This window comes from Archocentrus centrarchus, chromosome 15, assembly GCF_007364275.1.
Source record: "Archocentrus centrarchus isolate MPI-CPG fArcCen1 chromosome 15, fArcCen1, whole genome shotgun sequence".
In the NCBI taxonomy this organism is placed as follows: Eukaryota; Metazoa; Chordata; class Actinopteri; order Cichliformes; family Cichlidae; genus Archocentrus; species Archocentrus centrarchus.
This window is the reverse complement of record NC_044360.1, coordinates 7565851-7588632: the sequence shown is the minus strand read 5'-3', so window position 1 is coordinate 7588632 and position 22782 is coordinate 7565851. Positions and strand designations below refer to the sequence as shown.

At 41.0% G+C, this 22782-nt stretch overlaps 1 protein-coding gene across 3 annotated transcripts in view; it reads left to right on the top strand.

Annotated features, from left to right (window-relative positions):
* Positions 1-22782, top strand: part of peli1b (pellino E3 ubiquitin protein ligase 1b) — a 51757-nt gene that overhangs the window by 728 nt on the left and 28247 nt on the right. The window lies entirely within an intron of this gene.

The window sequence follows — 22782 nt, the reverse complement described above, 5'->3', positions numbered from 1 at the left end:
TATCTAAGTGGAAATCAGAGCCAGCTCTGTTAAGATAAAGCTTTGTGCTTGGCAGTGGCTGACCGTATCTTTGTGTGCAATGCAGGCTTCAGAGATGCAGGTATTAGTTTACATCTCATCCATCCTGCGTGCTGACCTGTCACAGGGAGGGGTGAGTGAGAAAGGGTACATTGCCTGATAAGGAATTAAGCAAATGCACAGACTATTTTGCGATTCCCAAAGCTTGATTGCCAGTTAATGACTTCCCCTCCCCTCCTCTACTGTCTCCCATCTCATTTCAACTCTGTCTTCCTCCCCCTTCCTCATCTCTTTTTCTTTTCTTTTTTTCTTTTCTTCTTTCTGTCTGGTTTGGGTAGCTGATGTGCATCTCGCTACTTCCCTTCCCCTTGCGGGAAATGTCACAGTGAAGAGAAATGTGTATTAACACCATCTGCCCCTGATCTTACTTCCATTGTCTGCCTTTCATTGTGAACACTAATGAGGAATGTCGCAGCCAGTGCATATCATTCTGTCACTAAATCAGCCCCACAGCTTTTTGATTTGTATTAGAATAGGACATTCAAATAAAGAAAATGTTACTAGTAGTTTTTATACTCACCACAGTTGCAATTTCCAGGGTTTAGGTTAGGAAACAGCGTTAAAAAGAACAAGAAAGTAGCGTAAAGTAACTACTTACAGCTACACACATAATGCAGAAAGTCGTGTATATCATATGATCTGTTGCAATCGATTTTTTTCACTTTTATTACTCACTATGGATCTATATCGGATTCTTAACAGTGCCCAAACACGCTTAGATCAGGTGTACAAAATCAGACTCAGTACTATGTAGAGGGTTTAAACATGCCCAGAATGATTTCACATTCTAACAATGGTGGTAATCGACTCAGAAGAGCAACACAGGTTTTCAGAGTCTAATTATAGGCATGTTCACAATAAAGAAACAGTGTCCAGAAATACAGACAAATGACAAATCATCAGCAAGGAATGTAAAAGCAAAACAGTTGCTGCAGCCAGAGCTGTTTAAGAACAATATCGAAATAACCCTGACTGTTCATCCTGTAAGTTAATAGGCTTATCAATATCATTGCCACGCTATTTAAAATCTAACTATAATTAAAATTGTGTCCTCCATTGAATTAATGTGTTGCTTACCTGTATTCTTTATGGCCTATAAGACAGTTTTAGCCTTATTTTCTTTTCAGCTAAAGGAAAAAAAAAATTAAAAAGTTCAAATTGGTAAATACAATTTTCAATTCTTTAGTAAGGTTTGTTTTAGGATTATGTCGCTGTATAACTATGGAATCACTTTTAAAAAGAAATAAAGTCCTCTCAGGTGAGAATCTCTATTGATCTATCTATTGATGCTTGTCAGGGAACGACAAAGGCTTCTAAAACTAAAGATCTTCTAACTATCCATGCACCTAATACAGAGTGATCCTCAAGGAACGGTGATGCTGTTTGCCAAGAGAATTGACTGGTCAGTAGGTGGTGATTGTATACTTGAGATTTTATACTGCTGAACTTAACAGAAAAGAAGAAACAAACTGCTTTTGTGACACTGAAAATCCCGAATTAAATCTGATTTCTTATCTCACTAATCCCTAATCCTGCTCCATAGTGCCAACCTCTGTATAAGAATCAAGTTGAGACCCTTGCAAAGATGGGACAAGGCTGCAGTGTTTAAAGTAATACCTGTGGCCTGCGTGACTATAGAAATTATGCATTTCATCACTGCTACAAATTGTGGAAACTTCAGTTTCTAATTGGAAGTGCTTGGGGCAGGATTTGTTGTGTAACAGAGGGGAGAGTGTAAGTGTTGCATATACACATTTGCACATTTACATAGGGTGTGTTGGCTACAGGCCCGAGTGTGTGTGTTCATGTTCTCAGCATGCTTTAGAGTCTCAGTTTCAGGAAGGAAATCGGAGCTGTCGGTGTCAGACGGGAGTGCAGCTCTGATGTCTTAATGGAGGCTCAGTGCTGCCTGTATCCTTAGTTACCCAGTCTGAGGGGACACAGGGAGGCCTCACAGACTCGCCTCGGTCTGCACTGGACGAAAAAAAAAAAGAAAGCATGAACTCTTTTCATCTAAAATGTTTAAATGTTTCCATTTCAATTAAATATTTAGCATGATTTGGTAGACAGACATCTTCAGTAGCTCCATGAAACACTAACAGATTTACTAATGTGCTTGCTGCTGTATCAGGCTTTTAAAAGTGGCTTTCAATATTGGAAATTTAGAGCAGTTGACTCTAAGATATGGCAATTTTGTTATTGCATTTATACCCACTTTTAGGGTAAAAACATGCCAAACTGATTCTGCAGTGGGAGGTTGCTTATGTGAGTATTTATGATTCCCGAAGCCCATTTGTTGGGTGAGGTGTTGTCATTATGTAGCAAATCCAAGAGTTTAGAAGTAGTTTTAATAAAAGATCTTCAGGTCTTAATTTATCTGCACATGAAGTGCTAAAATCAATGATAGTCATTCATGATTAAAATTAAAATTCTACATATCCCGTGTTCTTTATGCTCAAGTAGATTTGTTACAATATTTTTATAAAACAGCATCACATTATATTGTTGTATTACTTTGTCAAGACAGGCTGCTAAGCAGATTGTTGAAGATAAGTAGGCAAACTGAATTAATGCAGTTATGTGAACTGTGTAGAAACCTCTTTTTATTGCATGCTCACGCAGGCAAATGAAAGCTGCCAATCATGCTAGGATCTTTACATTGAGTGAATATATTTGAGTTTCAAACCAACCACTTCACCACTTGCCAAACATCTGTGTGCTGGCACCCTTTTAAACCTTAATGATACAGTGTGCCCGTGGTTAGAGGAGACTTTTTGTGTTTGCAGCGTCCTTTATGTGTGCACGTGCCTGTGGTGTGTAGTTTTATCAGAGAGGGCCGATGAGCTCAGCGGGTGTGATCGTCGGTGCAGCTGAGTGGCAGCTTTCTTCCCGCTGTGTGTGAGAAGCTTGGCACACTCCACCCGGTCCCGGCTTACTCTCCGCTGGGCTGGTAAACAGGCTGAAGTTTGTGCAGGGAGATTACGTCTGTCATGGAAAGTGGGTCAGACAGTGGGCACAATTTTATGGCCTTGTTTCTGCAAGGTAGGGAGTAAAAGAGGAAGGGGGAGCATTAAACCACCAGCCATTTTCCATAGTGTTGCTTTAACCAGCCTGAGCTCAGGGTGCTTTTCTTGTACCCCCTCATGTTTTTGCCAGAATCACAGTTAGGTTCATGTAGATTTGCTAACAAGGCTGTCGTGGGGTGATAAGCTGCTCTGTTAAAGAGCTGTGAGGATGCATGTGTTCAGTATGTGACTCATTTAAAAAAATCAAATACAGCTAAACCCAAGTCTCAAAGGAACAAAAGGATCATTCCTTCCTCCCATTTCAGATTCAGACAAGTATTTAAAATGATTCATGTGAAAATCACATTTATGTGAACAGCTACTTTTGCTGCTGGCCCTGATATACGTTTGTTTTGTCAGTCCTCATTTTCCCATCCATCAGGTCATGCTGAATATTTCCTGCAGTGTCTAACACTGGGATGTTGGGAGTGGAGCCTTTAGGGTGTTGTGGGGCCTCCATGCACTGATCATCCTATGGTTGCTTAGTCAGATTTAGGATCTGGGAATTTGAAGGCCAGGCCAGCACTGTATAATTCTGTGTTGTCTTCCTTAAGTCAGTCCTGTCCAGTTTTTTATGGTGTGGCAGGTTGCAATATTCTAATGGGGGAGGCTGCTGCCTTCAAGGTGTGCCTTGCTATTCGTTAGGGCCCAAGGTTTTCCAGCAGAACATTGCATTATAAAGAGAGGATCAATGTTATTCACTTCACCTGTCGGTGGTTTTAATGCTGTGGCTGATGGGTATATGGTCTCTTGAGTGTTATTGCCTTAATACACATAAAGATTTTATAGTGAAAGAGAGCAATTCAAGACATATGCGCAGAGAAAGTGCACAATAGCTGAAGGCAGATTGCTCACTGATGTGTTATTCCTTTCCTTCCGCCAAGGCAAGAGCTGAAGCCAAGGTACTGAATGTGGTGAGTGCTGTCTGTTTGTTTGCAAGATTAGACACAAACTACCAGGTCATATTTCATTAATCTTACTGGAGCAAGGGAAAAGGAAAGGAAATAAATCTTAGTGTGAATATAATATCACTTCCTTTAAAATTGCAAGAGAGGGGAGTAGCTTGGGTGGAGGATGAGCTCGTCCAGTTCCCTTCTGGTTCTTACTAGCTTTTTCAAACAAATTTGAGGGTACAGTATACCTTTCCTATTCCGTATTTCTCTAATTATTTATCTTTTACCATTACCCAGTTTGTTACTCCTTTCCTTTTCCTCACAAAGGCCTTTTCTTTTGCTTTAAAGACCTGAGTCAGAAAACAGAAGGGAGTGTGGAAACTGAAATACAGTGAAGCTTTTTTTTTGCCAACTTTATTACTCTAACGGTACACGGGCTAAATTCATGAATAGGATCCTTATTTGTAAACGTGGGTGGGGAAAGAATTTCTCCTAATGTCAGGCGTAGATTAGTAAAACAGATGGTACTTTTCAGTGGTTTGGCCTCTAATTAAATTTTAAAAGAATAATAACATTTCTATATAAAATAATATAAATATATGTGCATATTTTAATGTATGTAACACAACTAATAGATAATTTTTTTGTGACACCAGAGAGGCTTTCAATTATCTACGTGCACCCATTCTATCTTTGTTTGTTGCATGCATTGTGATGTAGATACAAGACAGGATCCCTGTGACTGTTTGGGCAAATATTCACCAAAATTCTCTGTATTTTCTGTTTTACCAAACTGGCAGATATATGGGAAAGCATGAGCTTTCTACAGTTGTTTCTTAAGTGCTGAATGGGCTGGTTTTCTCACTTTTGTGTTGTTGGTGTGTCTTTTTGATGATGATGAGCAACACCTCGCCCCACAGTCAAACCACAGCCTGTTGCTTAAAGATCTGTAGTTTCTGTTTACATCACCATACATCTTCACTTTTCAAAGCTGAAACTGAAAGTGCTGTTGAGGTTATACATTAAAAAAAAAAAAAAAAAAAAAAGAAAGAGAGCTTTGTGAGATTGCCAAGACAACTCCTCTGAGGTTTCCTGCAGTGCCGTTGGTTCGGACAGGCGACTACAGCTGAAACCGGTGATATCATTTGGCACTTTGCACTCAAAAACGCACACACGTGCAGACACTTTTCATATGCACACATGGGCCTGTAGTTATCAACCCCTCCTCTGATCATGCTTGATCACCATTTCCTGCTTCACTTTTCAACCTTCATGTCTCAAATGAGCTTGTGTGAACATAACACACCCACAGCTGGTTGAGTGTGGAACTTGTTGATGCTTTGGGCTCCTCAGGGAGATCTGTTAATGCAGAGAGAGAGAGACTGGGCAGTAATTGCTGAAAAATCCATGAAGTAATCAGTCTTATGGTCCTTATACAAAGCCAGTTTCTAAAGTGTTGTTCACAGCAAATATCGACTTTCAGTAGAAATTCTTCTAGAAAAGTCTTTTTTTTAAGGTAAAAGCAGCAAAACTAATACCACTGAAGCCTAAATGCTGTAGCAGCACTAAACACCAGCTCATTTTATTTGGCTGGACTGTGACCAGGTGCAGCTCAGTTAGACCTGCACACACCCTTGGCTTTTCCCTTTCTAGAGAAAATCAACTGTCACCAACACTTTATGGAATGGATAGTGAACTGAAACATGAACCAACCAAAAGCATGCAAGTGCTGAAAATGTTTTCCCTGATGATTTCTTCTCTACTTTACCATCTGTGGAAACAGTAGCTGTTTAGAACTAATTGGCCTCTGCATACATTAAAATGATTTAGCTCAAATGTTTCCATCTTTCTTGTTGCTACAAACCATTAATTTAGTCATCATATAGTTGGTAGGCAAGTACCCTATTTAGAGCAGTGATTTCTAAAGTTTGAAGTGGAATCCCCTCTTGGTGAAGGTACTGCAGGTGGGTTGCAAAGTAGTTTACATGAAAATTTGATAGAACTCAAGTGCTGGAAGTAAAGCTGTTAATGTAGAATAAACCTCAAGAAGCAACTTGTCAGAAAGATCTACATGAATCAAAAGCAGGACCTGTTTCATCTTAGGCCCAGAGTTGGGCTGGACACATAAGATTCTTGGATTTTGACTTTGACCGTGGAGGGCTGGAGTTCTGGGCTGCCGGCATTGCTGTGAACCCAGTGACAGTTGCTGCTTTCCCAATGAAGGTTATAAAAACAAGTTGCTCAATTGCTGCTGCTCACATCTGTCATTGGAATTCAAAAACAGCAAGCAAGCACTGCCAATGAAAATGACCTTTCCCACTATAACAAACACAATTTTTCCCCGTGAAACGCACAATGACTTTGTAACTGAAGGCATGATAATAATCTTTTAAATGCTTATGTCACTCATTTGTCTAGCAGACATAAATGGGCAGAAGCAGAAGTGAAAGAAAGCTGAGCGGTTATGATAGAAAATACGTGCGATGACGAATCATCTGTGCCTCTGACGTCTGTCTCATATTTGATGTTGTACAATAATATTTGATTTTCTGTGCGATTCTTGAATAGCTATGTTGTTTTTCTAGAGTGACACATGCTGACCTCAATAATATAGCACTGAATTCAGATGAATCATTTTGTGCTCACATATCACACACACAGTTTTCTGCTCTCGTATGGATTTAAGAAGGTCACATTGGATGCCTCATGCAATCAAAACATGACATGACTGTAAAAGCATTTGGTGCTGATGATGTGGAGACATGTCTGTAAACACACTGTGAGGACTTACTTTTTTCTTCTTTGCAAGAAATTAACTCAAAGGAAGTGAGATGTTTATTTAGGCTTGTAAGAAACATCAGAAATTTGCTTCAGTGTTCCGAATCTATTCCTGTACATTTGGCGACTCATTGTAGCATTTATGTTTTTTCATCTGTCTTTGAGAATGACACCATGATAGATTCACTAGTGGATATCACCTTGGTCATATTTTGTAAGTTAAGTTAATCAGTTGGCCCTTCCTGTCTTGTGCTTTCTCTGCCGGCTGGCTCACAGGCCAGATCGGTCCTCGATATTATTCACCTGCTCCTTTAGTGTTTCTTTTGTCTCACAGTCGAATATACTCCAACTCCTTTGTGTTGTTGGACTGCAACTGGCAGTGGTAGTCCTTGTTCTGCTCTGGATATGCACTGTGAGGTGGAGGTCCCTTCTAATCAGAACCTGCAGCAGGTGGAAAACTGGTTCTCGTAACACTACGCTGAGCTACTCACTACACTGAGGCTGCTAAGCGCTACCTTCATACCTCTGGTCCAGGGAGTTAGAGTTTTTCAGCAGGGTTAGAAGAAGATGTTATATATTTGTCACAAAATACTTGGATGGAAAAAAACATATTTGAGATTTAGTAATTTCTTTAAGAAACGCATACCTGTTATATCTCAGGTATCCCGGTATCAAACTCCCGGCCCGCGGGCCACTTCTGGCCACACCCCCTACTTCCAGCCCGCGATTTGATGTAAAAAATCTAGACACGTTGTCCCTTTAAGTTACTTTTTTGACATTTCGCTTTCCCCTCCAATGAAGAGGAGTTAGCGAGAGGGCGGGGTCCGGAAGCGGCCCGCGGGCCAGGAGTTTGAGGCCGCTGCCAGGATGTCTGGACCAGCTCTCTATCTAAAGAGTCCAAGTTTGTGTTGTCCAAGTGTATTAGCCTAAATGGGATAACCAAAGACTAGTTTAAGCCAGTGACAAGGAGGCACACCTAGATTCTCAGTGCTTTAGTCCAACGCCTACCTTGCTTCCTCTGAAAATATACCTGAATAGCTGTTCTCTTCTTACTGCGCTGAGAAACTGGTAAGTTCTTTTAATAGCAAGGAAATAGACCCCAAGGATCTGTTAATTATTGGCAAAATGCTGTAAACACAATCCTAACCTTTATTTGAGGAATGATGAAAATGGTGTCCACAGATGAAATTTTAATTGCAGATTAATATTTATTTAAGCTCTGAAGCAGGGGGCACGGCATAGAGTTCAATCAGATTACAAGAGGTTATATCACAAAAATCAGTTTAAACAAATCATAGGCTTATCATAATAACGCCAAATTAAGAGTTGAGATTGGATGCCAATGCTAAATTTGGAGAGAGGGAGAGGAAAATTGTTCCAGACTCTAGCAGGGGTTAACTGGGGTGGGCTTTGGAGCCACACATAACTTGCTCCCAGTTCCTGGGCTTCCTGCTCAGTGGCTCTTGGGTTGTGGCCTCATTAAACCTACTGGTTATATCAAAGTCTTCCTCAAAATGAACTCCCTTTTGCTCTGTCACCCATGACGGCTTTCAGGCCACGGATTTGTGTTCCCCTGGTTCTCTTCTTCTCCCCACCTGCTTATAGCAGTTTCTGCATGGGCAGGTCACCCTTCCCTTGCAGGCTTCCTTTCTTCACATTCAAACAGATGTTCTTACTGCTTCACGCCTCCTCTACACTGGCAGCAGACTCCCCACTGCTTTCTTGGGTTGTCTTCAAATGAAAAAAACAGCCTGATTCTCCTCTAGTCCATCCAGAGTCCTGAACTCTACTTTAAAATCCCCAGTCCATTACAGCAAGATGAGGAAGAGAATTTCAATTCCAGAGTGATGTTTGCAGCTGTTTGGCGTTGGTTGATCCTTCGAGGATCCTATTTTAATATTATCTTTTGAAGTCCTTCCTTTATGATGACACAATCCTTGTAATGGAGCATGGAGAAAGAACAGCCCAGTTTCTTCTGAAACATGGTTTTTATACTCTTTCTATCTTACCTCTCCCCCTCTGTCTCTTAAGACACATCTGTCTCCAAACATGCGCTCTATGAATACTTCATACAGACTTACTATTTTTCCACAACTTACCCTTATTCATCATGAAACTGAAAATTCTTATTTTCTCAGAGAATCATTTGTTTTATTCATCATAAACTTTTACTATAGTATACTTCTGAATTTAAACCAAATCATCATCATCTTTGCAATTATGTATCTTTCAGAACTCTGTGCTTCAATAATTAAAATAGATTTGGGTATTAAGTCCCATGTTTGCAGCTTATAAGTGGCAGTGGTATGAGGATATCAATCCATTTTGATAGCACATATGCTTGGCCACTGCCACAGTCTAATCCGTATCTGTAGGAAACACGGGATGTACACAGATTTAGAATATGGACATATGAGAGGACAAAATAAAAAGTAAATATGAAGAATATGAAACATAAGAACATGTCATGTGTCACCAAACACAGGAGCTTCCAATGAAGATGTTGATGAAACAACAGACTGCACAAACTTACAGGTGTTAAATTTTATATCCATGGTTACATTTTGCAGTAAAAGCTTGAAGGTTAATATTGGGATAAGTCTCCAGGAAATGATTGTATGTCAGTGTAATATCCTCTTATGCAACTGTGATTATGGCTGTCTCTTTGTGTTTGAGTCCATGTCTTTATGGCCTGCGTATGTTAAGATGTTCAGTTTGAGTACAGGATGTCCTTGTGTTCACTGCCACATGCATCAGTGTCTGATTGCATGTACAACACATGCAATCATCCTTTATTATATGTCTGCCTCTGTGATCGTGCTGTTTTTGCAAGTCTAAGACCATGCGTGGGTTTGTGTCTTGTTGCACGTCCACCTACGGCACTGTTTGTTGTCTGTGTGTATATACACCGGTCTGTGTTCTTCCCTCTGAATCTTTAATGAGTCTGTAACTCGAACACCAGCCCTCCTGTTTCGCCCTCTGCCTTCTGTCATCAGTTAGCCTCCTCCTGGTGAAGCTCACAGAAAAACCAGACAGTAGGCCTTCCCCGAAAACTGAAAAAAGATACCTTAGTTCCAATGTGGACAAAGCAGCGCAGGAGCAAACGGTGACAGTTAATGTGTGACTTTTTGTTCTTAACACACAAACATGCAGCCCCATTAACTGAGTGTTTTTTTTTTTTTTAAATCTTCATAAAAAAAAAAGTATCATTTATTTATGTATGCATTTACGAGCAAAAAGGAATTTGTGTTTGGTGGTTCAAGTGTGAATATTTGCTGAACCTGAACTTGAAGATCTAAGCGTTTCTAGATAGCTGCTGGTGGAAAAAGTCTCTTCTATCAGTGCCATCACGTGACAAATTGGTAAGAAAATAAGGGGAAAATGTATATCAATACACCTGAATAATAACATAGGGGTGGCTGTGGCTCAGGAGGTAGAGCAGGTCACCTACTAATCCGAATGTTGGCAGTTTGATTCCTGGCTGCTCCAGGCTGCATGCCAAAGCATCCTTGGGCAAGATACTGAACCCCCAAGTTGCTCTCCGACGCAAGTGTTGGAGTGTGAATGTGTTTGAATGGTACAATAAAAGTGCTTAGCTTCAAAATGGTGTTTGTATGAAGGAGTGTCAATGTAAACGTGTTGTATAAGCATTTTGAGTGCTCAGATAGAGTAGAAAAGCGCTATATAAGAACCAGTCCATTTACCATAGGTGGAGAACTTGTAGTCACAGCATGAATAGTGTGGTGTAAAATCTAGCCACATTGTGTAGTATGAGACCATTTTCTGCAAATGTCTGGCAAATAGTTTATCTGTAGATTAGAGGCCCTAAGGTAAAATTCATTTCTTCCACTCCCCAGACAAAATAGGGTTTACTGTTAGAGCCAGTTTTTGAGGAATCAAGGCTTATTCTGATTATTTTTAATTTAGCACAGCCCATGTTAGATTTTGGGAAGTCTGATTCACATGGATATTATTCAGAAAAAGAACAGAAAAATATGGGAACCAACTCTGTTTTTAATTACTCATTCTGAGCTGCTTTTATTTGAGAGTAAAGATGCAGAAAAAAGGAAATACTGGGATGAGCCGTGACATTACCCATGAGTCAGATTCACCTCTTTTCACAGTGGACTTTGACGGGTCTTCTTGTATACTTGGCCTCCAGACAGTCCAGCATTGAAGAAAAAGCCTCCAATCCAAGGCCTTGGGCTCAAACTGAGGGCCCTCTTTTGGTGGGGTTGATCTTGAATTCTCGTTAGCTGCAGCCCATTGGAGCCTCCAGAGCAACCAGTAGTTTGTTTTAATTATTTAATTAAATTCTCAGCAGGAATTTGGCACCAAATGGGTTTGACTCCAGTCTGCCTTTAGGAATGGTGGGTGGGTAGAGAGTACCAGTGCCATCTTACACTGGGAAACATTTTCACTTTTGAAGTGAAATATGGGCTTTTTCGTAAAGAGATTGGTACCTCAGTGGATGTGTCATGTTCACGGTTGAAACTGGTTAGAGGTGTGCTGAGTTTGCAGCAGCATTTATGGGATGTTTCTGCATGTTTCCTCGTGGCTTTGATTTATACATGAGGCCCACTGGCCTTTGATGCCATCTTCACCATGTTCACATCTGCTTTCAACAACACAGCTCGGGTTTACATTCCTCACCTTGTCCCTAATGTTCAAGTCTCCTTCCTGATCTGCTCCGCATATTTCATGCCTGGCTGTTCATAGCTGATGAGTGTGAGCATTGTTGTAGCAACGCTTCCTCCGGTCAAGTGCTTGGCATCCAGCCCAAGTGGATTATTCTAATCGGCCTTGTTAGCGACTACTCCTTTTTTCCGCCATCGTCACAGCTACGGAAGATCCTCTTAAAAGTAGCTCGGTGTGGCTTAATATTAGCCATTTCAGCGTTGATGTGGACTCACTGAGTAACACTGCACGGGAAAGTGGTCTGCTTTTTGTAGAAGTTTATAAGGTCTCTGGTGTAAGCTAATGGTTACTCCAGAAAGCCCCGACACCACAGAGTGGATGTCTTCTAATATGTTTCCATAAAAAGGGAGGAAATTTAACTCTACCTCACATACAAAATGACAGATGGGCTGAAACTAATTAATTTTTTATTTGCCATATTAGAGAGCATGTGTGCACCATCCTGAGTTAGTCGTGTATGTCTACTGCTTATTCACTTTTATGTTAATGGTTTTTGGCCGACTCTCCCTTCCTGTGTAAATCACAGTTCTGCTCAGCTTTCATGATTAAGACAAACAAAAACAGATCCAGTGAAGACACATATTTAGCAGAAGTCAGTTACTATAAACTAATACATGAATATGCAGAGTTTTTGGTACCAGGAGCTTTTTGTTTGTCTTCCAAGTAGTATTTACTGTTGACATCTGAGTGGGTTTTGGTTGCATGCAAGGAAACAGTCCTTATCTAAATCAAAAGAGGGATGCAGTGATTGAATTATCCTTGTGATGAGTTGACCATAAGCTGCTGTTTGGACTAAATAGGATGATTAGACTTGCAAGCTTGAGGGGGAATTCACAAGTTACTCTGCAGTAAAACATACAGTACATGCTGGATATTTTTCTACACGTTTGCATTTATTCTTTTTAAAAAAATAGAAGTTCTCAGTCTCTATTTCAGGTTTCGACTTGTCTGTAAATTCTAGATTGTGATAAATTTCCCAACCAGCCATGGTCAGTTCAGCAATTCACTTAAACCAAATGAACCAAAACAGTTAACTAGTCAAAAGACCTAAAAGAAGCAATCAGACGTCAGTTAAATTAACAAAAATCTGGGAATGACATCATATCACTTGATCTGGGTACACAACCATACATAAAGTTTGTTGGTCTGGGTGTCAGATATAATTTATGAATTCACTTGTTTTTCCACCAGCAACTGACGGAACCACAACAACCACAGACTTTTCATTGGGTCACTGGTCTGACTTTGAGAAACAGAAATAATAAACATAACATGTATAATTTGGCTAAAATACAACTGCAATGTCCTTCACTAAACCATGAAGGGAAGCTCTAAGAATAAAAACTTTTTAAGGAGTGTCCTGGCATTGACCCAGCATGTTTTTAAAAAGGCAAGAGAAGCTGGAGCTCCTGTTCAGGAATGGGGGGAAATATGCAAACTTCATACAATACCTAGATACAGTGCTAAACACTGAGCTGCCATTCTCTCAAATTATTTACTGAGTTAAGTTCTCAAGGAAGGAGACCACCAAAAAAAGAAAGCAGCTGTCTGTGGACTTGCCCAATACATCTGTCCAAAGAGTTTTCTAGTGTGTGCTTACTGGTGTGTTGAATTGCTTTTTAAATTGTGTTTTAGCTTCATTATTAGAAGTTAAAGCTAGAAGTTAACTGAACTGCCACTTTTTTTTTTTTACCACTCCTATTTCCTCTGAAGTGGATGTGGCTTGCTGTCTGTCTGAGTGTGCCCACCGCTTTTCTCTTCTGCCTCTCATGCAGTGTCATGGGGCTCATGTGATTCTGGCCTGACACTATGTGTTCATCCATCATGGTGTAAATACTGGACCACACACAGACACACACTGGAGGGAACCTCCAGGGACCACTGAATATGAGAAGTGTGTGCCTGTCTGTGAGAGAGCAGGGAATTGGGACTTCCTGTGTGCATCGACACGCTGACTCGGTGTAAATCACTTTCAAGCAGGCCGAGCTGCAGGCATGTCTGCGTCCCAACAGGAATGCTGCTATGATCCTGTGAGGTCCTGTATTTATTTAGCTTCAAAATAACCTCAGAATTAAACCACTCAGTTATACTAACTGCTGCTTTATTTTAGCTTTATTGTTGAAACTGCCACTCAGCAGCACATGGTAGGAATTTACATTCTGGCTGGTATTGATAATGCAGCCTTATCTGTGCGTGTACACCCAGCCGAGCAGGTGATGTAATTCACGCTACATTAATTTTCTGTAGCGTTGCATCAGTCCGTGAATTTCCCTGACACGAGGTCCTCTGCTGGATTATAATTTCTTTGGATGGAAATAATTCTCATGTGCCAGTACTCCTTGGGGGTTTATTTTAAGACAGAAAAACCTGTTTGTAACTAAGTTTGATAGAGAAATCGACTGATTATGAGCTAATTGCTGAAGATATAAAAAAAAAAAAAATCTTTACATTAACTGTAAGAATTTTAATTTAAAATTGTAGGAGGTGTTGTAGCCCTATTTCTTAAATCCAGTTCACACCACCGAAAGAGAGTGTGAGCAGCATGGAAAATTAACACTCGCCATTTGCCAAATGCAGGCAGATTTTGTCTCAAAGTATCATCCAGTTTGGACGGTAACCAGCAGTCCTCTGGAACGTGTCCCCACGCTGTAAAAAATTTAGTGCTTTTGAGCCGGAGTCATCATTACTCATGCCATTTCAAAGCATTTGATGTTCTGTTGTACATTTGGTCAGTAATGCATGTTCTGTGAAAGCAGCAGAGTAGAGATGTGGCAGTTAATGTACATGTTTGTAATGAACCATAAAGTTTATCTCACCATTAGATAACAGTTCACAAGATAAAATATTCAGAGTCCACCTACAGGTTAGACAGCATGGTGGTGTGGTGGTTAGAACTGTTGCCTTACAGCCAAAAGGTCTGGGTTCGACTCCACTTTGGCTGGGGCCTTTCTATGTGGAGTTTGCATGTTCTCCCCGTGTTTGCGTGGGTTTTCTCTGTGTGAATGGTTGTCTTGTCTCTCTGTGTTGGCCCTGCGACAGGCTGGCAGTCTGTACAGGGTGTACCCTGCCTCTCACCCTATGACAGCTGGGATAGGCTCCAGCAGGTACCCTGCTGGACACCGCCATCAGCATACCTTGGTTGCAATGAGTTGTTATTTGGGTTACTGTTGCCTTCCTATAGGCTTGAAGCAGTCTGGCCATTCTCCTCTGACCTCACCCAGAGAACTGCCGCTCACTGGATATTTTCTTTTTTTCACACCATTTTCTGAAAACCATAGAGATGGTTGTGTGAGAAAATCCAGTAGATCAGCAGTTACTGAAATATTAGACCATCCCACCTGGGCATCAACAACCAATCACCTTTCTTCCTCACTCTGATGCTCAGTTTGAACTCGACCATGTCTACATGCCTACTTAAGCTCAGCATTGTGTGCGAGTAAACCTTGTGAAGAAAACGTTAACACTCGGTTTCAGACTGTTTTTCTACTCTTAGATCTACTCTTGGATCTCAAACATTGAGGATGTTTCTAACATCGTCATCTAAGTTGAAACCTTCTGTTCACAAGGGGCAGCCAATCAGAAGAAATCTGACACAAGGGGGTTCTGGAGGGAGCAAAAAAAGCTTGTTTCTGACACAGTATTTAACTGAGAGGCTGCCATAAGGGCAGATAACTTTGAACTGTGAATCATGGCAAAGCTACTCTAGTAGACTCCAAAATGCATGAAGCTGGAGCTGAGCCCTTTAACATGTAGACATAAGTGGAATTCCTCTCTTCAGAACAAAAAAGGATGTGTACATGTACATTTCCCTGCTATGTCCCAGGTGACTGACTTAGACTTCTCCTCCTCCTTCCTTTCTTTTCATGCCCTGTAATGGTAATGCCAGCTGTTCACGTTTATTGATCTAATAATCTGACAAAGGAAGAGACAGAATGAACAGTTTAAAAGAAAGAGAGAATCTGGCGTAATGTTTGCCAGCTCCCCTGCCTCCTTCACATATCAGTTTCTGAATAATCAAGCATCTAATTCCTTCACAGTTGTGCAAACCAGTCCTTCTCACTTGACCCACCCGTGCAACCTCTACACACTGAACGCAGACCTTGAAACAAGCTTGCACCCACACAAATGCATTTCACTGCTTTACAAACATTCACTGCGGATTAGAAAATCCCCACACACAACCTCCCACACTCAAACGGAAATCCTAGAATACTTAACCATAATTTGTAGGGTTAACACATGATTCAACTTGTTATTTGGTGTTGTTAGGATGATGAAACTGGTTTTTAAGACCAACGATGAGGTTTATGGTCAAAGACTTCCGCATGCTTCCCTTTTTATTTTTATTTTTTGCAGTCGTAAAAACCTCCAGCATAATGTGCTGGAAATGCTCCATTTTAGTCACCGTTTGGAAAAACAATGAAAGACATTTCCAAGAAACCTGCAGGAAGCCTTTCATCTCAAGCTCTTTCCTTCTATGAAGCCATAAAAAGACGACTGATGTCAAGACCCATAAGGCTTTTTATTTTTTTATTTTTATTGTTACTTTTACATTGCCATCTGCATCAAACCTGTTGTTTCACACGTGGTGTAATTGTTTGTGGGCTTCAGTGTCTGATAATTAGCACTTTGACCTGATGCTGCAGAGATTAGTCCTGTGACCAGTTAGTAATAGAAAAAGCTTTCTCGGTTGTTCTGTGGATGTGAAAAGGCTGAGCTAATAATTTATTTAAACAAGCGTCTTGTGAGCTCTCATTATAGGTAAAGAGGGAGAAATTATACTCATCATCTCATTGAAAGTTAGAATCTTATTCTGGTCTTCCTGATCAGCTACAATCCTTTTTTTTGTTTTGTTTTGTTTTTTAATTAGAATCACATCTGGCTGACAGCTACCATTTTGAGTTGGCTGAGAAATTGCTCTCCCAATCAAGCAAGCAGTGGTGTTTGAGGATTTGTGATCCCCCCCCCCCCCACCCACCCCCCCCCCACCACACACCCCCCCCCCCCCCCCCCACCCCCCCCCCCCCCCCCCCCCCCCCCCCCCCCCACCCCCCCCCCCCCCCCCCCCCCCCCCCCCCCCCCCCCCCCCCCCCCCCCCCCCCCCCCCCCCCCCCCCCCCCCCCCCCCATCCTCCCCCTTCCCCCTCCCCCCCCCCCCCCCCCCCCCCCCCCCCCCCCCCCACACACACACCCACACACACACAACATACTCCGAGGTTTTCCTAGGAAAAAATCTTAGTTGGTAAGCTTTGGTGCTGTTTCTTTTTTTTTCTATGCTCTGTTTAAGATATGTTTTTGCCTAATTGTAGATGTTTACCTGACCCTTGAAGTCCTATGGTGGAGCTTCATACTGAGGTTGCTTTGTAGTACATGAGGAGCCTTTTTTTTTTTTTGGTAGATAATAGTGGTCTGTACCCTCACCCCTCGCTGATTAAAGGAATACATTAAAGTCTGGATTTTAAGGCTGTAAAATTCTGACAGAAGAATTTTCTTTTCACTGTAAAGCTCCTTTAGTTGCTTTAAGACAAAATATTGCTGCGACTGTGTAAAGAAAAAGGTTCCTCATTTTACCACCTTTGTAACAGTTTTTATGTTATGTCATAATTTAGCACAACTTAAAATTACCGAGTTATAACAAAACACTTCATAAACTTGTCATTAAAATAATATTTCTCTGTTAATAGGATTAATTTAATGATTATATGATCATATAGAAAATAAATGACAGGTGTTGAGACCTGCAGTCTCGGCTTTTCTTCAGTGTGAAATCATCCTATAGCTGCTGCGTATGGGATCATATACAAGCAGCCCTCTCAGTGAGAGGCGGTGGCAGAATCTGAACAGGGACTCCAGCTAGCACCTGCAAGTTATAGGTTGGCTTCTCAAACCTTCTCAAACCTCCACCTCTTCTACTCCTCTTCATCTCGCTGAAGTTGCCCACCTTATTTCTAATTATAGCAGGCTGGAACCCCCCAAAGTGAATAAATCCCCCTTGTGGGAGGCATTTAAGGCAGAATTATTTCCTTGGCTTAGAAACATGATTTTCAGGCACTGTGTTGGCTGGTGCATGCTGTCACTGTAGTTAAAATATAACATTTACATTTGCACTTCAGTCGAGTGAATAATGTTATGACAGAAATGTGCCTCTGCACTTTGGGTAGTGCAGAAATGACATTTTAAGTTCGCAGCTATGCCTCCCAAGTGGTCTTTTCACTGTGGGCTTTGACCGAGGCAGCAGTCTTTTCCGTGAAGGTAATTCCTCAAGGCCATGAACTTCAGCACATAGATATGCCTTCTCTGTTCTGCCGAGCTGAAAAGCTCTCCCTGGTTTCCATACGGCACGTGGGTTAGGCGGGTTGGGAGTTTGAAGCGGACAAAGAGCTTTTGTTTTTCACATTCTTGATGGTGTGAGGTGATCAGCCGCAGTTGCTCGCTCTTGCCATCTTTTGATTTCTCAGAACTTCAGATTTACCATCTGCTCTGTGCTCTGTCTTGATGACGGTGTCCTGAAATCTGTGTTGAAGAAGTACAGGGAAAATAAGTCATTTCAAAATGTAGAAAATGTGTAAAATTAAAAAAAACACCAAATCAGAAAAGTGATAAAAGATAAAACAATACAAGACATTTGAGGACTGAGTCTACAGAGTAAAGCATTGGCCGTTGGGGACCATGTGACCTTTTAGGTTAAATAAGAGTTTATGGTAAAGAGCTTATTTAGTGATGAATTCCTGCCTGCAGACTAAGTCTTTCTATTTTATTTACTATTTTTTTGGTTGACGGGAACCCCCTTTGGTTTTGCTATGCCATAAAGTAACCATCTTTGACGTAAGCTCGGGTTGGCACCTAGAAATAGTAACCTGACCTGAGCGTCAGACGACAGCACAGTGGGTGGGAGCAGGTGTCTCACTGACATTACAATAAACCACCACTTGTACCATTAGAGTATTTTTGTAAATTCAGCTGGAAAGTAGGCCAACACCCACAGTATCTCTTAAGTAGCTAAGAATATCTTCTTTGTTTCTAAACTGTGATCTTTTCCTTTGTCATGTTTTCTGATATTTTGCTTGTAAGAATCACATTTTGAACAACTTTATCATCTGTGACATGAAAACTGAAACGTGTATGTCACAGCACAGCTCTCCTGCTGCTCTACATTCCTCTGTTTACATCAGCTTTTTTTTTTCTGTTTCTATTACACTTAGTAGACTACATTAAATCTACTCAGGGTTAAGGGGCAACCATTAATAATTGTTTAATCAAACCTCTCTAAACTAAAATTAACAACATTTGTGGATACTTTGCTTGAGCACCCTTCAGCAAAGCAGATGTTTGCATTCAAGAACATGCCTCACCTCTCCCCACTTTGTGTTATCTATTTACAGCTGCTTGTCTGCAAATTCAGCTGTTTCTCTCAAATAGCCATTTGGTGCAACCATATTGCACCAATGGAAAGTACAGTAGTGCAAATCCTGTTCTGTCTACTACTTCTCCGACTGCAGATGTGACTCCGGGATCTTTGATTGCAGAGTTGGCTTTGGTACTGTTGCCTTGAACTTAGCATCTTTCTGTAAAGTGAGGTCTGGGCATGAGATGCAGGAAAATTCAATTCACACTACTGTGGTGCAATATAATTTCTGGTTTTATGCGCACATAATGGAAAGAAGTTAAAGTCCCCCTCGTGCCTCTGTTTCTCGACCGATGGTGGAGAGAGAGTATTTTTTTTGTTTTTTTGGAAAGCTGTAAGCTCTTGAATTGCACGTGATTCTGCTGCTCAGCATGAAACAGCTGGGAAGCTCAAAGCGTCTCGCTTGCACGCCGCTTATAGGAAACACGAAAGGTGTGAGATGCCTAAAAGTCTCAGGGTTTGAGGATGTGGTGAGAGACAGTACTGGGATGACTAGGTATCTGATGACCTTCATTAGGAGCTCTGATTAAGATTACAGCAGCCACAAGTGATGAGATGAGCTAATTTTTTCCTCATGTAGAGTTCTCGTTTTTAGAAACACAACCAAGCTGACAAAAAAAGCTATCATCCACTTTCAGCCTGCACTGGATTATATTTAGTGTTAGCCAAGCAAGCAGAATATCAGGCCTGTTTTGGATGTCATAATGAAACAAAGAGTGGCATGAAGGTTTCAGAACATATTCTGGAGATAGCTGGACAGTGTGCTGATGTGACTGTTTAAGAAAAGGAATGTGATTAGCATTGAAATTTAAAGAATTTAAAGAACTCCTCTCTAATTATGTACTATTTTACGCTAAAAAAACCCAGTAAAATCCAATTTATCTTTTCACACTGTAGCAGCTATTTTATATTAAATAGCTCCTCGAGTCCAGAAGGGCTAAAACATGACATCCCCTCTGAGTCTGGGCCAGGCATCTGTGATTATTTATTGATCGGATGACCCACTTTGCCAGGAGGATTTCATTACCACTTTCCAGTAATGAAGATGCCGCACCATGTAGGAGGTCCCGGTTTTCTTTCCTACCTAATCAAACTTTTGTATCCATCAAATCCTATTTTATTTTTCTGTGTGCTCTTGGGCATCTTTTTCTGATAAACCATACTAATGCATGGGCAATACCTACACCTACAAATAAACAAAAAACAAACCAAAGCAATATGCCTTCATTTAGGTTCTGTATTGAAGCCCCTTTTCTGGTCACTTTTCTGTTGGGATTTTGATTTCTTTAGGACTATTTTTAGGAAATGCAGGAAAAAGGCAAGAATTTAAATCACTTAAAAATGTCCCTGATATGTAGATAGATGTGCCCATTTTGGGAGATGTTTTCACACAAGTCAAGATGAAGGCCTTAGGCCAGTAGTTCAGGCATATCAGGACCTGCCTTTTTACTCAGCCGTGCACTAGACTTTGCAGAGTAGTCCTCGGGTTTCCTGAACACAGAAATTTAGCCAATAAAAAGTCATTGGCACTGTAATAAAATTACTTTTTAAAACCATTCTATTAAACTGGGATCCATTTACTCAATGTAATAGACAGTTTTGTTTACCAGATGGTCAGAAATAACAGTAAAATTACTGAACCAGGAACCAACGTGCTAGTTCACACCATAGTTCCCTCTCTGAGTTCCTCTTTGTCCATGACCACATTAGACTATTTTCTGACCCATTTTTGGTTCCTGACCTACCAGCCGAGAAACACGCTGCCTCTATAGTTAAGTTGTTTGTTTCCACAGAACTGTGCCTTGTGATCCTGAAAGTGTGTCAGCCTTTAACTTACCATAACACTAGCCTTTTTTGAAGCACCGCACACCTTTTAACTCAACATGAAAGCATTTTGTTGGATTCAAATCCTGCAGAGAACTCTGATCAGTGTGTGACGTGGGGGACTGGTGCAGGCTCGGTTTCACTGGGCTGGGTTCTGAGTTGCTCTTCGGCATATACTAAATAGCTCAGTATGGCATGTTGTTAAGTTGGCCATGCATTAAAAAGAAGAAGTGCAGCTGTTATCCTGCATGCAAATACGAAAAAGTTAATGTATGTTTGTCATGTGTTGAGCTCTTTGGGACGTAAGTGGGAATGGCAGGTGCCTCCTTGAAGTAAAATTTTCAGAAGGCTTTTGAGTGTGAGGTTGCTGTTCTCGCTGTCAGCAGCTCGCTGTTACAATCTATGACCCTGGCCAGCAAAGTCAGCCTCTCTGAGATCTGGCCCTATTGTTGTAGGACTGTGTGCCTCGGTAGCTAAGCAGCAGTTGGCATGCAGCCACACCGAGCTCTATGTCATGAAGAGCTGCAGAGGGCGAGAGCTTAGTCAGACACACATTAAAAAAATTATATACACGCCCATGTAGTGTATGTTGCATATGTGTGTACAAGGGATGCCCTTTTTAAACACTTTCCTCACCCTCAGTTCCTCCAGTTTAATGATCGTTAGTCCATAACAAAAAAATGTATTTTACTTTGCTCAGTGAGAGGGTCATTTAAGTAAATTATGTGGGCAATTTAACACATTGTGTAAGCCAGATAAAGCAGAGTAGAGCTGCCAGAAAATTAATCAGCAGCAGTCTTGGAAGTTGCTCAGTTGTTTTCTTGAGTAAAAGCACCCACACGTCTTAGTTTTATATCATATGAAGTGAGCATGTGAAGATGTCAGCAGGAACAAAACAGGATATTTCCAGATTTTTTTTTTTTTTTCCTGTACATCAAACCGTTATACGGAGAACTCTGGGTGAAAGTTTGAACAAGAAGTCCATAAATGTGCATCCACCACTCCTCAGTCGTGTTTAAGAAAAATCCAGAATGAACAGTTTTTGTCATTGAAGACTATGTGAGATGTTGCCTCTGTAGAGGCAGGTAGTGTTTTTTTTTTTTTTTTTCTGTTGTTGGTTTTTTTTTTGAGCTGAGACAGAAAGATCAACATCGTGGTGCCGTGTTCAATCACAAAACTCACAGCATCCCGACCTGTTTTTCCTTTTTCAACATCTGAGTTCTTTGGAAAAAATCCATTCCCAGTGAGCCAGCCAACACTTTGTTCAGCACTGCTGATTGTGTGTGTGTGTGTGTGTGTGTGTGTGTGTGTGTGTGTGTGTGTGTGTGTGTGTGTGTGTGTGTGTGTGTGTGTGTGTGTGTGTACAGTAAAATCTGTTTTCTTGTGCACTGATAATTCAGGGTAGAGGTTTGGGGTTAGTGGGTTTAACTTCTGTAAGTGGAACACGTGGGTTCAGGCTTGCATCCAGTTAGTGTCTAATGTTAGAATAAGCTGAAAGGATTCACTGCACTTCTCACCACCTGCCGAACTCCACTTTTAAAGTATCAGTAGCAACACAACATTTTTGTCTCATCTAAAGTCTTTCTGTTGGGGTGGTGTTATGCGTCCCAGATGCAGCATCAATTTTCTTCCGTTATGACCCACTATGAGCGATAAAATGATTGTCTGTGTTAATTGACAGCTGATTATGGCCTAATCAGCTAATATTGTGTAGTCTGAACCTGACATAGCACGCTGGAATTTTTTTTTGAGTATTCCACAATGATTCATCATTTCTGTGATGTCGACCAATATGAGCACGCAGTTGTCTGACAGTTGTGCAGTTTTTTGTTATTACCCACGTCTCAGTCACAAAATTTCGTGGCACAATAATCATGTAATCTCACACTGTGAATAGGGCACCAACAGGGCTTTCCTTAAATATGCTAACATTAAATATATAAAACACCAATGGGTTTTGTTACTGTGGCTATATTCAACTGTTATATGGTCTGTGTAGCAGTTGGTGATTGCATTTAACCATTAAAAAAATGAATTGTGAT